The sequence below is a fragment of the Micromys minutus genome, assembly GCF_963924665.1.
Source record: "Micromys minutus genome assembly, chromosome: 12".
NCBI lineage: Eukaryota > Metazoa > Chordata > Mammalia > Rodentia > Muridae > Micromys > Micromys minutus.
Window position 1 is genome coordinate 676,668 of NC_137981.1, and position 15,993 is coordinate 692,660.

The following is a 15,993-nucleotide window of genomic DNA, read 5'->3' on the forward strand; positions in this document are numbered from 1 at the left end:
CATCCTCATGGGATGTCTGATGCTGTCCATAAAGTCAGGTCTGCTGAGATGCCAAAGGGGCAGCCCTATCTCCAGAGCCCTGTCCTCTGAGAGATTACATTTTGCAACTTTCTGAAATCCTCAGGGTTCCAAAGTCTAGGGAGGAGTTTGCGACTCTGAGCTCCACTTGCATTAGTGCAGATCATGACAGGACCATTTCTAGCTCTGTCATCTTCTTCATTTCTCCAGGCAGACCTCAGTAGCCCATCTGTAAAATGGGCTAATTCAGTGGTACCAACGAGACTCTCTTCTCAAAGTACTGGTTTGCAGAAAGTGCACTGGAAACAAGCTTTAGAAAGTTATTTCCATGGGTAGAGGACTGGTATGTTTCCTAAGTCTAGCCTGCTTTCCAACAGTCAGGGGTGGGGCTAGTAGTATCTAGGAAGTTTTGGCTTTGTTTGGTACTTAGCACATTCTTCTATATCAGGTAATGCTGCCCAGACCCAGGCTATGACTCAGGCCTTGTGTGAAGTGGTAGGAGTGGGCTCAGAAAAACTTTGAAAACAGGTTGTCATTGTATGTGTGGAGAGGATGTCACTGAACAGGTGGGGTGCTCCTAGTATGGCTTTAGCAGGACAAGCCCAGTCAGGAAGATGTGTACCCACCCTAGACATCTCCTTGTATGATTATTCCTACATCCTTTGAGACAGGGTCTCTCCCCGGCATGGAGTTTGTCAGTTAGACTAGACTGGTTGGTCATTGACTCCTCCTGTCTCTACCTTCTCAGTGCTGAGATTATAAGTACGCATCACAGCCCTGTGCTCAGTACTTAACATAGGTCCATAGGTTCTTACGCTTGTGGGGAGAGCACGTTACTGACTAAACCATCTCCTCATTCTTGGTGGTCCTCTCTCTAGAAGATGAGCATCCAGTGTGGGTTGGTGGGGCTTCATTGCTGCTGTAAGCAATAAAATCTGTTCATTTTCAAATGTAAGACAAGTGGAACCCTGGTGGTAGCCCACTGAATTAGCCACCCTCACTCAATCAAGCTACCCACTTTCCCAACCAGAAGTTGACAGCAGAAAATGACTACCCAGCAGGCTTGTCTAATGACCTACAGATGTGACCAGGCCATATGCTTGGTAAGCTTTAAAATGAACAGGCTGTAAAGAGATGAACCCATGGATAGTCCTTGCTGGGAATTTGCACATGTACATTTCAGAGGAAAACGTAAGACCTTGATGATGAGGAAGGTGGTAGCCTCCTGACGACTTAGCCAATGAGTAAAGGGAGGAAGAGACTGTTATTAAGGACTAGAAAAACCTTACTCTGTGCTCAGTCAGCACACTCACCACTGTGAGCAGATGCCTGGCTTTGCAATAGTAAAACAAAGTGTAAAACAAACTTTTCACGCACTCTCTCCATTGCTCTTAGTACTGAGTTGTGGTCATTGTTCTTTACACAGCCAGGATCCTCCTGGAACTCTAGCCAGTGAGCTGCTTGGCCAGATAAAAGTAACAAAAGAGCAGCTGTCTGTGGAGTTCATGCTCTGTGCCTTGGTCAGTGCTTGGTGGGTTCTATGAAACCACACACAGAGGAGGAAGGTGAGTGAGGCCGAGAAGCCAGGGAGGTAGACAAGGGCTTCCATAGGGGAAGTGTGCCTGATGTGACCAGGTTCCTGACCTGATGCTGGAACCAAGTCTAGTCTCTGGCCTTGGGGTTTCCATGTCAGCTCCTGGTCTGTGCCCCAGATTCTGTCCAGTTCTGACCCCTGTGCACTCTCCTACAGCCTCTGTCTCCTGCCTGTGCCTTCTGCCTGGCTGAGCAGCTCAGGGTACCCAGAATGCTATCAAGGCTTCTTTCCTCACCTTTGCTCCAGAAAACTATCCCAACTTGGAGTGATGTCACTTTGCCTGGCCTAATCCTACAGAACTCTGATGTAGGCACTCTTCAGAAACCTTTCCTTGATGTCCTCTCCCTAAGACTAAGTAAGAACTATAAAGGTCATTGCCTCCATGGGAGGGTTGATCTGAGGCTGGCAAGTCTGCTTTGGAATCATACAGAGATCTGGCTAGCCAGAGGAAAGCATTGATTCTTGCAGCCTGCTTAATGTCCACAGTCACAGATACCCTCAGCCTTTGCTTGCGGTGCTATGACTCCCTGTAGCTTGGGTCTCTAGAGTGGCACAGACAGAGGAGTGCCGTGCAGTGGTAGGCCCAAACCTGAGAAGTATCCCGTGGCTTTCTCGTCTCCTAAGGGATGAACTCACTGAAGGACATCCCTGGGTAAAGTACCACTGGCTTCCAAGGACAAAGAGATCCCTGTACTTCAAAGCTGAGCATGCTACTTGGTGGGGACAAGCAGAGAGACTGAGTAGGTGACGGGGACCTGGGTTAGAAGTGATTTCTGTACCAGTTCTTTTTGCTGGAGTTCAGGGGTACTGCTTTGTGTTCTTTTTTGTTGTTGTTTTGTTTGTGGTGTATGTGTATGTGTGTTTAGGTCAGAGACCAATCTCAGGAGCCATTCAGCTTGAGTTCTCTTTTTTGAGACAGAGTTTCTCACTGGACCCTGGAGCTTTCGAATAGACTGGCTGGTCACTAAATCCTCCTGTCTCCATGTGGAGAACACTGGAATGTCAGTCAACCATGGTATGGACAAGTTACACAGTGGGATACGTAAAGATCTGTCCCTCACACACAGGACAACACTGATGAATCTGAGGAACATGGTGTTAAGTGAAAAAAGCAAATTGTGGCAGATAGTACCTACCCACTGGTTGTGTTCATGTTAATTTGGAATAGAAAGTGCTTAGGACTCTGGGATTGAGTGACAATGACCAGGAGGAGCATGGTGACACCTTGACAGGGGTGGGGAAGAAAGGCCATTAGGAGCAGATGTTTTTTCAGGCCACAGGCAACTCTTTGCTTTAAGTTATGGTTGGGTCTTTGAGGAAAAAAGAAACAGACTTTCCTGAAGCAGTGTGCTGTGAATCCTCTGGGCATCTTCTGGTCACAAAATCTTGCATCTAATTACCAAGAAGGGGCCAAGTAGGGATATTAGCAGAAAGGAAATAATTGACCTTCTAGAGGAAGGGCTGAGGTTGGGGGCTCTAGGAATCTTTCCTTGGCCTCAGGATGACCGGTGAGAAAGTCTCATTCTAAATGAGGCTTCTAAAGGCAGGATAGCTGTGGTGTTTAGAGCATACTTGGCAGGGCACATGCTGACTCTCAGACCCAAGGGGAACAGAGTCTTGGACTAGATTTGTTCTTTTTGGTGACAGTATTTCTGGAGGTATGAGCTCCTGGGACGTAACTTCCCGAGAGCCTGAAGTTTCTTCTTGATCTCCTGTCTTAGGGACATCACAATGCTCTGAAAAGAACCATAGACAAATCTTATAAAGGACATTTAACTGTGTCTGGCTTACAGGTTCAGAGTTTAGTTCATTATCATCAAGGTGGGAAGCATGCAGTGTCCAGGTAGGCATAGCACTGGCGAAGGAGCTGAGAGTTCGACATCTTGTTCCAAAGGCTTCTTCAGGCAGCCAGGAGGAAGCTCTCTTTTAGAATGGGTGAAGCCTGAGCATAGGAGGAGACCCACCTCCACAGTGACACACTTCCTCTCACAAGGCCACATCTCTTAAGAGTACCACTCCCTGTGAGTCAAGCATATTCAAATGATTACATCTTCTTTCTCATAGACCCTAAATCTCAACTCAAGTCCCCAAAGAGTGGCAGAAACTCCATCTACATCATTATAAGATCTTTCTGTCTCCCTTGCTCCAGGATTACTAGAGAATGAAGGTCCTAGAAAATGAGCTCAGATACCCAGAAGGCCAGCTGGTTCTTTGAGGCATGTTCATACCGGCATTGCTATGGTAACCAGGAGAGTTAGAATATTCTGCAAAGTCAGGAAGGCTAAGGAAAAGCATGCTCTTTCAGTGCTAGGGACTCTGCTTATACTATGCATCTTCCTGAGCAAAGCTTGACCACCAAGGTGGCCCCGAGGCTGCACTGGAGTCTTTTCTATGCTTCAGAACTATTTTCAGAATAAATGAATGTATGTTTTTTCAGGCTCATTCACTCATTCATGTCTACTGTCTGATCTCTAGAGTGGGTCCTGGTCTGACATATTGTGTGTGGCATATATATATATATATATATATGTATATATGTGTATATATGTATATATACATATATGTATTCATATTCACATATATATGAATATGAATGCATATGGTGTTTGTGGAGAATAGTGCTTAGAGACCAAGTGTCATATCAAGTATCTTCTGCTATTTCTTTCTCACTGAACTACAGTTGGCTCACTGATTGACCTGGATGGCGGATCAGTGAGCTCCAGGCCTGGGGTTTCAGATACATGCCTCTCACCTTGGCTTTTATGTAGTATTTGGGATCCAAACTTTGGTCTTGTGTGCACAGCAGGCACCTTGCTGGTTGGGCATCTCCAAAACCCCTTTGAGACAGGGTCATGAAAGGACATTCTACTCTAAAGAAGGGGAGTCTGGGATGAGACTGGATTGATCTGGGCATGTGTCAGCCGGGAACCTCTATTATTGGCCATAGCAGAAGTAGGGAAAGGCATAGAACAGATTCCTAGAGTCTCCCTGGGAAGTGCCCTGTTAACATTTGGCTTCCACTCTAGACCTGGGAAAAAATCTTTCTGTTGTCTACATCTGGCCACTTGCCTGTTGTTTTTGACAGCAGCCTCAGAAAACTAAGGCTTCGCCACCAGTGCCTAGCTGAAGTTAGAGCATCACCACCAGCTGGGTGCAGAAGCTGGTTGCTTCAGGATTCAGGGCCCTCCATAAACATTTGTCACATCATACACCCCAAATGACCCAAGGCATTTCTAAGAGGCCAGGCAGACAGAGAAAACCTTTTCTTGTCTCTCTGAATGATGGAGGGTATTCCCAGCCCCCATTCTGGCCCAGTCCTTCAGAGTTCAGGTGTGCCATTCCCTGAGGACACCTCAGGCCCTATTTCATGGTTTCTCAGGAGCAAGATATCACTGTGACAGAGTGAGGCTTATCCGGCTTCCCAGGCTGCTCTGTCTTCAGTCTCCTTAGATAGTAGATGGCAAAAGAAGTTTCCAGGCTTAGTTCTTCCCCAGGCCCCAAACATCATGATCTGATTTCTCCCTGAACAAAGCCACTTTATTCAGGCACTATGGTAGACTCCCTGTTATCTGAGAGCTGGTCCTGGCCCAGCCAGGGAGCTGTGATTTGGGTCGCAGCCTGCAGGAAAGCTTCCCTTTGATTTGGCCTCTCTTGTTCCACCTCCCAGAAAGAAATATGATGCTTCTGAACTTTAGGACCCTGTTTTCTGAGGCTCCCAGGGGGAGGGGATGCTGTTATCTTTCCTGGCAGTGAAGATTTATTTTGACTCTAGCATAGCTTTGATCCTGATGCTTGGAAAACTGAAAATGTGGTCTTTAGGCGGGGGTTACCTGTAGCTCGGATTTAGTCCTGAACTGGAAGTGTGATCCTGAACAGCAAATTTCATCCCTCAGAGTCCACACTTTGGCTTTGATGAAATGTGGGCTTGGGTTCTTTGTCATGTGGACCTATTTTGTGGCAGTCCAATAGTTAGGAGGGATTTTTACATGTCTCCCTCAAACCCTGTGTGTGTGTGTTTATGCTGTGTGTGTGCAGTGTGTGTACAGCAGGTACATTTGTGTGCTGTAGATATGCAACAGGTACATGTATGTGTGTGTACAACTGGTACATGTGTGTGGTGTGCACGTGTATACATGTGTGCACGTTTGCACGAGGTACATATGTGTGGTGTGTGTGTAGGCTAGAGACCTCCTACCTCAGCTACTGTTCTTTGGGTATTATCCACTTCATTTTTCTCTCTTCTCTCTTTCTCTCTCTCCCTCCCTCCCTCTTCCTCCTCCTCCTCCCTCTCTCTTTCTTTTGAGATAAGATTTCTGTCAGGCCAGGCTGGCTGTCCCAGAAAGCCCCAGAGACAATTTGTTCCCTACACTGGGGTTACAAGCTCACCACCACACCACCATGACTAGCTTTTCCATGTGGATTCTGGGGCAAAAGCTCAGAGCTTCACTTCACCAGCTAACCATTCTCTAACTCGGAGAAGGCACCATTAATCTGTCTTCCCACAGTACCCATGCTACGAGTGAGAAGAGTGAACCCCACAGCCAGAGTGCAGGTATAGGCCGGCTGGGCTGTGCATGTTTCTAGACCTTTGACTTTGTTGTCTGCGGGAGAAACCTGAGTTCCAGACTGGGGTCAGGGCTGTTTGATCTACTTCACAGGCCCTGGCTGTGTACCTTGGGCAGGGTTAGTTCTTAAAGAATGATTTGTTTCTGTCTTTTTATCTTCTTATCTTCTCCCTACCCTCACTTTACTCCTGTGTTAGTCAATGTTCTGTTGCTGTGAACAGACACCATGACCACGTCAATTCTTATAAAGGAATACATTTAATTGGGGCTGGCTTACTGTTCACAGGCTTAGTCTGTTATCCTCGTGGTGGAAAGCATTGTGGTATGCAGGCAGACACAGTGCTAGAGAAGATGCTGAGGGTTCTACATCAGGATCAGCAGGCAGCAGGAAGAGAGACACTGGGCCTTGCTTGAACATTTGAAACCTCAAAGTCGCCCCCCTTAACCCCAGTGACATACTTCCTCCAACAAGGCCATATCTACTCCAACAAGGTCATTTATCCCAGTCCTTGTTCCTCTGGCTCCTGGCACAGGGTGTAGAATCTCATGCTACAGACCTGGTGAGATTCTCTTGAATCTGATTCCTTCCCTACCTGGTCATTCTTTACATCCAGATGAACCACTATACCAGGGCCTCCTCCTGGGGCCCCTGTAGTGTTTAATACTCCCCATTGCTCTCCTCAGGGTCCCCAGCACTTACCAGGGTGATAAACCCACAGAGGTGTGGGGTTTATTCCTCTCCCACTGGGCTCTGCACCTACTTCTTCCCAGGGGCTTATCCCTTTTGTCAACTTGACTGGATTAAGAATCATCTAAGAAACAAACCTGTCTATGATGGAGATTCTATGTTGGGGTAGCTCAGCTTAAAAGCCTGACCTTAAGTAAAGGTGGCATTATGCCATGGGATGGGACCCCAGAATTAAAACAAAAGAAGTCGAGTTGAGTAGAGACATTTGTCTTTCTCTACTGTAGGTGCAATGTGACCAGCTGCCTCCTGTACCTGCTGCTGTGGCTTTCTCACCATGAGGATCCTGGCTGGTCAATTTTGTACCAAGATAAACTCTTTCTTCCTGAAGTTGCTTTTATTTGGTGTTTCCTTACAGTAGCAGATGTAGTAGGGAACCTGCAAATTTCATCCTGGCTCCTATGAGAACTTGATCTTCCATCTACCCTTAAGTTCCTTCATAGGAAATGAGTTCTCTCTCCCTCTCTTCTCTTGCTCAATTTATTGGGCTTGTGTGTGCTAGGAGCTGGGGACACAGTGGTAGGCTATGATTCAAACACAGTCTCTCTTTCTTCTATGATAAATTACATAGATGAAGTCACAACTACCGTCAGCCCTGTGGATCCCAGAGTGCTTTGGGAAATGCTGTGGTTGGTCTTGGCTTAGGGGAATGGTCGGAGAGTTCGAGGCTGCCTTCACACTAGGACTGGTTCTATTGGTGCTTCTTTAAGACAAATGTCTGCTTTTGCTCTGGAAGCTCTTGCAGATATTCTAGAGTCTCCTAGGTAAGGTGTCCTAGTGGAAGCATCAGCTAAGGGAGCAACTTTTCCCCAGATCACAACCTGTGGTTGTTGTTGTTGTGTGTGTGTGTGTGTGTGTGTGTGTGTGTGTGTGTGTAAGAGAGAGAGAGAAACAGAGAGACAGAGAGTATGTCTGTGTGTGATTTTTACTGGGGTTGGGGGCATTCATAAGGCAACCCAGGAGAAATTTTGGGGTCAAGAGGTCATCACAAAGTTGTGCATGTATGCACCGAGCAGTACTTTTTCCTTCCTCCAGCAGGCAAGTCAGCTTCGGGGCATAGGCCTCTGACAGCAGGGAGCAGCTGGATTGGATCCCACGTACAGAGCCCAATCCATACTCTGTTTGAAGCAGGCTTGGGAATTCAACTTCTGACCCCAGGTTGAAGAAGGCCAGGGACAGAGATAAGAAAAGCCACACTGAGAAACCTTGAGAGCAAACTTCAGTTTCCTATCTCCTATCTGCTTTCAAATGAGCCTTTCAGTGACTGCCAAGAGCCACTGTCTTCTGACCCCAGGCTTCCCCAAGAAACATTTCCGTTTTCTAAGAGTTACAGTTTGGGGCCATTCTGAAGGTGGGAGTTGACGTGGGAAGATCAGTCACAGTGAAGAGACAATAACGTGTTGACCAGTGTGCTCAGGTCAAGGAGAAAAACATCTAGGGGCTGCCAGAGCCAGAGACTGAGCAGATGTAGTAGCAAAGGATCCTGGGATAGATGGCAAAGTCCGGAGTCTGAAGGTGTCCGCTCACTCCCTAGCCTGGGGTTTGGTCCTCGCACTCAGTCTTCTTGGCACTAAACTAGCTTGCTTTCTTGGCAAGTGACCTGCACAGGTGCACGGGCTCTGCTGCATCCTGGAAAGGGTCTGTGGCCAGCTGACTGATCCCCCACTGAGACTCTTGGTAAACTTTGTCACTTAGCATGGGGTCCTGCTAAGCATAGCAGCAAGGTCACTGGTCTGACCATCCTCCATGACCTCCAAGGGAAGCCCCAGAAAGGTAGCCACCCTCTCGGAGCGTACTTGGGAGTTTTTTTTGGTTTTTACCAGGGCTGGGGGTATGAGAGGGAATTCATTTGCCCCTTTTCAGTTCTCAGAGGGAGACCGGAAGGGGGAGGGGTACATCCAAGATACCGATTCTCATGAGTGACAACAGCAAATGTGATTCTGTTTGTTTTTCTGGGAGTTCCTCTGTGTAGTTCTGGATGTCCCGGAACTTCTTTGTAGACCAGGCTGGTCTCGAACTCAGAGATCCGCCTGCTTGTGCCTTCTGAGTGCTGGGATTAACTCTAATGTGTACTTTTTATCACCACTTTACATGCAAGGCCGGAGCCTCTGTTTGGCCCCATCATATCACCTGATTTCCAAGGAATATCAACTCCTACCCTAGGTCTATTTCCTCCTCTGCTCTCGGGGCTGGTGCTGGGGAAGATGTAAGCTGAGGATACAATGTATCTGGCCCACACAGTGCTTCCTGCCTGGGAAGATCTCAGTGCAGCCTGACCTTGTCGTTTCTCATTGATGAGGCCTGAGCCTCAATGTTCTGACTTGTAAAATAGGGCTAAGGGTGGTGAAAACTGAGGAAAAGTGGGCGGACCACATGGCTCTGTGCTAGGCAGGTAGAGTCTCAAAAGCTCAGCACCAAAGGCCAGACAAGTAAGCCTCAGCAGGTATGGAGATGGTGGCTTTAGCTGCCAAGTGAATACATATGTCATGGGGAGGAGAGCATAAAACTGAAGCTGGTAGTCTCTGCTCTGTAGCTCTCCTCCTCCTCCTCCTCCTCTTCCTCCTCTGTCTTCTTCTTCCTGGTTTTCTCTTTCATTCCCGCAGTGAGTCTTTTAGATAGTAACTCTTACACACAAGGAAATGAGCAGAAAGCTTAAGTGACCTGTCCACATCCCTGTATCTGGTGACAGCAGGCTGGTCAGTCTGAAATTGTCATCACGCTTGGTGTTTCTTTATACCCGTCTGCCTGTGCCGGACACCCGTTAGGAGCCAGAGGACCTCGGTTCTCTCACTGCAGAAATGAAATCAGACACAGGCTTTGCCTTGAACCCCAGCTAGCTCTCCAGAGCAAATCCTGGCTGTGAACTGGAAACAGCTTTGAGGGCATGACTGGCTGAGGCTCCTGGGTGTGGTTAGGGTCCCCATCTGGAGGATCCAGTCCCTTTATCCACATGCACAAGTGTGTACCAGGCTTGGGTGGGCTTCAGGGTTATGTCCAGGCTCTTCATGTTGAGGCCGATGAGTTTTACAGCTCAGGCTTGCATGCACAAAAGTGGCTTTCAGAGCTGCACCAAAGCCAGGAGCTCTTAGGCCAGGCTGTGGAGCTGCACATTCCTGGGCGTTTAAGGCCCTCTGGGGGGTTCCTATGGACCCTAATCTCCCAGCTTCTTGAAGGCAACCTCGAAGATGGGGCAAGGCAGCGTTGGAGTGCGGAAGGTGAACTCTGGCTGGCTTGGCCACAGGACTTGGCCTCTCTCTGGCCACAGACTGTTTAGCAGAGAGCCAGTGGTTGAGCTTCCCAGGGCAGTGGGGGTGGGGTGGGGTGCAGGGTGGGTCTGTGTAGGGACGTCACTGTCAGGCTGGACAGTCTTATTGATAGGACATCTCTGAAGACAATCGGGGTTGGGGCTCTTCTGGAGCGGAAACTCTGAGAGCAGACTTTATCATTCACTAGGATGGTGCCCTGAGACGGCTGGAGGGCAGCAGGCTGGGCTTGGGCCAGGAAAATGCCCGGAGGCTGGATTCCTGGCCAGAGGCCACGTTCTCAAAGTGCCCCCAGCCTTCACTTTCCTTTTTCTACCACTAGGCTCTTCTCTCACACCAGCCTGGGGTGGAGATTAAGGCAGGGGTCACCTTGGGGTCTGCCCTTCACAGCTCTGTAGCCTTGGGGGATGATTTAACTTTTCCTGACACTGGTCCCCATTCACCCACCCATACAGGTGGGTGCCTCCACGTTAGCTAAAGCCTCTGTTTCACTAAGATATCGGCTGAATCCTGCCACTTACCAGCTTATTCTTTGGGCTTCGGCTGAAGCTTAGTTAGGAGAGAAAGCGATGTGCGGGGTGTGCTTGCCACCTGAGCACGCAGGAAGTAGAGGCAGGAACATCAGGTCGTGCTGACCACACCTTAACTGCAGTGGGTCTCCCTGCTGCCACTGCATTTCCTAGAGAACAGAGCTTGGCGTAGTATGAAGTACATGGAGGTGATTTTACAGTAGCATTTGGTGGCAGAGGGCCAACTGTATAAAATAGCCCCCGGTTGTAAGTTGGTACAACCACTCTGGAAATCAGTCTGGCGGTTCCTCAGAAAATTGGACATAGTCCTACCTGAAGACCCAGTTATTCCACTTCTGGGCATTTACCTCAGAGACGCTCCAACATACAATAAGGACACAAGCTCCACCATGTTCATAGCAGCCTTATTTATAATAGCCAGAGGTTGGAAAGAGCCCAGATGTACTTCAATGGATGAATGGATACAAAAATTGTGGTACATTTACACAATGGAGTACTACTCAGCTATCACAAACAATGACTTTATGAAATTCTTAAGAAAATAGATGCATCTAGAGAATATCATCCTGAGTGAAGTAACCCAGTCACAAAAGAACAGACATAATATGCAGTCACTGATAATTGGATACTAGCCCCAGAGCTCCGAATATCCAAGAAACAACTCAGGCCATATGAAGCTCAAAAAAAAAAAAAAAAAAAAAAAAAAAAAAAAAAAAAAAAAAGGCCCAAAGTGGAAGCCTTAGTCCTTTTTAGGAAAAAAAAAAAAGTGTAGAGTAGCCTCTCAGAGTAGGGTACATCTAGAACTTAAATCATTAATAACTCAAGAACTAAGAAGATAGCCTTGTGGCAATTTTTGGTAGTTAAAAATCATTATGTTTAATCTTTACATACCAAAATCTTTGACTATTTCCATGTTACGTTTTGTTTTACATGTACTTTATGATCTTTGTAACTAGTAAGATTTCAATGCACACTATCAAACCTATAAAAAAACAAGTACTGACAAAAATATATTTGTATACATTTACACTAAAATGCTTTTAATAATCTGTACATGTATCTATTTTTTTAAAAAATAAAGTTGTAAAAAAGTAAGAAAATAATTTAGGTAGGATCAATAGGATGTAATGAAGTTTTAAGTCAATAGTCAAATACAGCTGGTTCTTGGTGTATAAGCTAAGAATGCCATTCTAAGTTTAAAACAAAGAGAAAATATGAGGCAAAAATAAATCAACTGAGAACATAAAGAAAAAAAATACCCCTCCCCCACTGGTTTACAGGGAAGAGTGATCAAGCCATGTTTGTTTCCAGAACCTTGTTTCCTACCCTCATTCCTTCCCCAACCCAAGAGTCTGGTCCACAGTCACCCCTTCCATACCACAGGGTCTTTGTGTTTGCTGTTCTCACTCCGCCTGCGTACTCCCTCCTCCTCCCCCTTTTGGTTTCTGCCCGATTCTCTCCTTTTGACCCCTGACTGTCAGGCATCATCTCCTGAGAGAAGCCTTCTTTGGCCTCCCATGCAAAGTCGCCTCCTGGGTTCCCTGGTCAATATTTTCTCATAGTATTTAGCAACGGAGGGCTTTACTCACCTCTCTCATCTGGAGTGGATTTGTCCTGTCTTGTTTAATAGTTTCTCCCTAGCTTGAGAACAGTGTTGGTCCCACTGTAGTAGCTCAAGTGCCACCCAGTGATGGTGGAGTTACTGAAACAGTCTAAGTATGGTCGGGGCTCTGCATAGCCTCATCTCCGGAAGAGGTCACGACAGGGGCTGGGGCGGGGTCCAGTGGGTAAAGTGCTTTCTATACAAGTATGAAACTTAAAACCTAAGTGATAAGATGCAGAGGCAGGAGGGTCCTGGGGGCTGGAGGAGTAAAGCTCCTGGTTCAGTGTGGTGGCTATTCTCAACTTTCCACTGCATCACTTCTGAAATCGGCTAAACTTAAGCAGCTAGACACATCTTTCCTATTGGATCATTTGAGGTGGGAAGATACCTATAGTCTGGATCATCTGAGGCTAGAAGAGCCACCCTAAATGTGCCTCCACCCTCATTTCATATGGCAGGCTGCCGACAAGGTCATGGAAGAAAGAAGCCTTTTGCTTTTGCCTGCTTGCCCTCACTCTTGATGACAAGTTCATCTGTCCTGCTGCTGAGGCATTCCTTTGGGTTTGAACCTACTTCAAGACCAGCTGAGATGTCCAGCCTCATGGACTGAACAACTACTATGTTCTTGGTCTTTCCATTGGGAGACAGCCATTGCTGTATCTCAGCCATTGCCAGATCTCAGCTGTATTGTTTTCTAGAATAACAGAATGTGTAGAGTGAATATCTCCCTGTGTACAGGAAGGGATTTATTAGAATGACCTGCAGACTGTGGTCCAGCTAATCCTGTCAGTCCACGAGGCTGGATGTCTTAGTTGGTCTTCAGGAGACACCAGGTTCCTGAAGTAGGTGCTAATGCCAGTGAAGGAATGGCCCTGCTAGTGAGGGCAGGTGAGCGCACTCCCTTCTTCCTGTCTTTGTGTGGGTTTCTAACAGTAGGCATGGCCCAGATCCGACATGGGCTTTCTCAGATCAAAAGATCTGCATTAAAGGTTTGTCTTCCAACCTCAAGATCTGAATTAGAAGAGGATCATTTCACTTCAAATTAAGCAAAACTCCATCACAGGTCTGACGCTCCATTTTGGGGCTTTGGATAGTTCTAGATGTAATCAGGTTGACAACCAAGAATAGCCACCACGACAGCCTGTAAGCCATTATAATGAATCCTGATTTGATATATATCATTCTATGAGAGATTCATCTTATCACTTTTGTTTCTCTAACCCTAAACCAGTGACAGACCCTATCTTACTAACATCTGCCCTCCATATTCGTACATCTGGGGGATATATATGCACATCATACCCACACACGCTCACACGCACTCACATACACAGCCACACACACTCATACACTCACATAAACATTCTTACACACTCATACAATCACACACACGTACACACACACACACACACACACACACACACACACACACACACACACCAACTTTTAATCCCACAGTTCCTGTGCTGTATTTTGGCCACACGAATGCCTTTTCTCTGCACTCCTTCTTTCCTCCAGTACCATGTGGCCATAGGCTCATCCTTCCTGCTGGGAGAGAGGCTGCAAAGGGCCCAAATGGCCATGTGCTGGAGCAGTCAACCTGCAGTCACACCCCTTGTTAACCTGGCTCTTGGTGAAGCAGAAGTCTCACACTGTCATTACATTTCCATCATCTCTCTGGACTCCTGCTGAAGTAGGGTTTGTGAGCTCCACGGAGCCTAGTCACGGAGATTTCTCTTGGTCTTTGAAGCCCAGCTCTGGGCAGAAGGACCCACGGTATGTCCAGACCACACGACATGAGCAGGAGGGACAGGACGGGCCCCAGGGAAAGGGAGGGTCAGGGATCAGATATTTTTGGTCCTCTTTGTACTTTCTCATTGGGTGGATTAGCACCCCCTAGCCTCTTGCTTTTCATCTGCAAGATGGAAGTAAATAGCTACTCCTCCCCAGTAACCAGTGGGAGGTCGCCAGGATCACAAGGGGGGAGTGGGGGTGCGGTATGGGGGGGTTGAGCTTTGGAAAGAGACACTACAAAGCACGTAACCAACTGGTTTCTGTTCTTCCCAAAGTTATGATGGCATAGGGCTGGAATGTTAACCCCAAGGTTCTGTGCAGAATGTCATCAGAGGCATTGAGGAACACACCAGGGAGAGGAGAGTCAATGGAGAGGAGCAGAGAGAACCTCAGAGTGAAGACAGGGTGATCATATTAAGTGGTGACAGAGACAGTGGGATTTCAGGTTTTATTCGAAGACCTTTCTGAACCTTCTTGTGTGTAAGGAAATACTGTGGTTCCTGTTTCATGATCCCTGAGGATGAACTAAGGTAGGTACTGATGTTTGGCACTGGGCAGAGCTTCTAGGAGTCTGCAGTTCTCCAGTGGTGAGGTGCTGCTGTTACCACGATGCCAATAAGGGTGAGTCCTTTGCATTGTGCTGAGACCAAGAGAGCCAATTCAACTGCTTTCCAACAGTTGTCCTCCCTGCCATTCCTGCGCTGCCATCTGCTGGTACGAATCAGAATTGCAGCTGTAGGAGCGCCCTCGCCACATTTCGGCCTAAGCATCACTCTTAGGGCACCCAGCCAGCCAATCACTGGCAGGGATTCAGGAAGCCCATACAAAAACCTTAAATCTCGAAGCCCACCACCAGCATGCAGAAATTCTTGGAGGCTGGTCTACAGCTACGAGCAAATCAACCCCAAGTCTCGTACATTTTCCCTTTTGAATTAGACCCGTCCTGACTTAGCCCATCATCTTCTGCCGCTTCCCCGCCTCCTTGCCGCCACCTGACGTGTTGACATGGAGTTTAAAAAAAATACTGCAGACCTAACCGTTTCATGTTTAGCTTCAACATCCATATTACCACTGTCCCAGGTCCAAGCTCTCTGTCTGGCACGGAAAACTGGTGCTCAGCTCAGCCACTCACCCTGTAGCCCACACAGGCCTTGCTCACAGTTCTACCCCATTCAATCCCACTAACCTCTCTGTCCACCGCGGGGCTCCGGTGGATGCTACCATTCGAAGCCATCATAGGTGAGGGGACCTGGGTACGCTATTTATTGCTGTCCCCCCCTCCCCTGATGCCCCGCCAAGCCCCTCCCTTCATCCCCGGGAGTCTCTTTTCTCAGTTCTGAGCTGGTTACATGGTCTCAACCTTGTCTGGTACACGGTGTAGTGAGCACAGTGTCTTTGCATACAGCCAGATGGCTACCTAGGTCCTTTGAAAACAGTGGCCAACACTAAGAGCTGTCTGCCAAGTCCTATACTCTGGCCATGAACTCGCTTTTTGAGGACTTTATTGGCGCCTTTAAAATCTTATAGGGAATCTCTGCTCTTGGAAATAAACATTTTCAGGAACGTGTTTATGAAGGTGTTCATAAAAACTACCCGCATGTTACTCCCATGGTGGGTTTGTGACTCATTATACTGGTGTGGGTACAGAGGTCTGAAGACATTATAGGGTGGTCTGGAACACAGGGACTTATTGGAATGGATGAGTGGCATCTTCTTGCTTGCTCAGGGCTCTCACACTGGGGCTTGTCTCACACTACCACAACCCCTGGTCCAGGGTTCCCAAATTCTCCTCTTCACCAGGCCTTTGTCATTCCCTGTGCCGAGGACGTAGAAACTTTCCACTCAGCACACAATTCTATGAGCCCCTCTGGGATCTGATCC